Raw genomic sequence first — 1,196 nt, 5'->3', positions numbered from 1 at the left:
CAGGTAAATGTAAATGATCTCATAGTAATACTTCAAAGAAAAACAGGGGAGTTGGTGTCCAAGTCCAAGTCAACAATTATCCCTGGAACAAGTTCACTAAAATCAAGTATGAACTCATTATTACATTGCTGATTACGGGGGCGTGTTGTGCATGGATTAGCTGTCATATCTTCAGTGATGACAATTCAAAAGTATTCTATTGCCCGTGAGAACTTTGGAATGTTCTAACATTGTATAAATGCTATATAAATGCAAGCTCTATTATTTTTCCTTCCCTATGTAAAACTATTCTATACACTACCATATGTGGTATTGCTACATTTTCCAGTATAAATATGGACAAAAGGGTTTTCAATGGTAAAATAATAACTGGAGATCTTTGCAAATGTAAAGTTTTTAATATAGGGTTTGAAATATATATATGCAACAACTGTGTTTTTCTAAAGCTTGAGAAGATCGTTTCTGTTCAAAAACAAAACTTTGTAAAATCTTCATTACAATACAGTTTACATCATTGATTTCCATATTTCCTTAATGAAAATACATAGAAGAAAATTCTCCTCATTTTCTTTCAGATTGTGTGGATCTATCAGGAGAACATGTAAACAGTCAGTTTCCCCAATGAATGTTTTTTCAATGTTTGACAATGAAAGAATCCTTCAAGTTCTGCCATTTTGCAGTGTGCACTAATTATTGTTTTATAATTACAAAACATCGTAAATACTTAGTTTAAAAACCTGCAATAAAGTATTTGTACAGATTTTGTCAAAACCTCTTGGAATTGCTGCTATTAGTGTCTTTGCAAGTAGCATACAACTCAACAAGGCACCAAAGTGTTGTTTGAAGTGGTAAATTCTAGGCTATCTTTCTTTAACACAGTGCGATTGTTATGTGTATTAATTGCAAGAACATTTAGATGTGTATTAAAAATGGAAAAATCGGCATAAATCAGAACATTATCCACCAAAATTCTGTGGCTGCTGGAGGTGTCCATGACAGATATCAGTAGATTTTTGTTGGGTAAGTGGTAAAGAATGTGGAGCAAGGCAGACAAATGCAATTGAGGTGCAGACCAGCCATGATTTAATGGACGGGCAGAGCAGACTTATGGTGTTGAATACTCCTGCTACTAATATTCAATTGGAGCACAAGTTGTGGATGAGGCAGAATGTCTTGAGTTCAAGTCCTCATCCAGA

The sequence above is a fragment of the Rhincodon typus genome, chromosome 2 (assembly GCF_021869965.1).
Source record: "Rhincodon typus isolate 14 chromosome 2, sRhiTyp1.1, whole genome shotgun sequence".
Classification (NCBI taxonomy): domain Eukaryota; kingdom Metazoa; phylum Chordata; class Chondrichthyes; order Orectolobiformes; family Rhincodontidae; genus Rhincodon; species Rhincodon typus.
The sequence above is the reverse complement of the archived record's forward strand: the minus strand, read 5'-3'. Positions refer to the sequence as shown.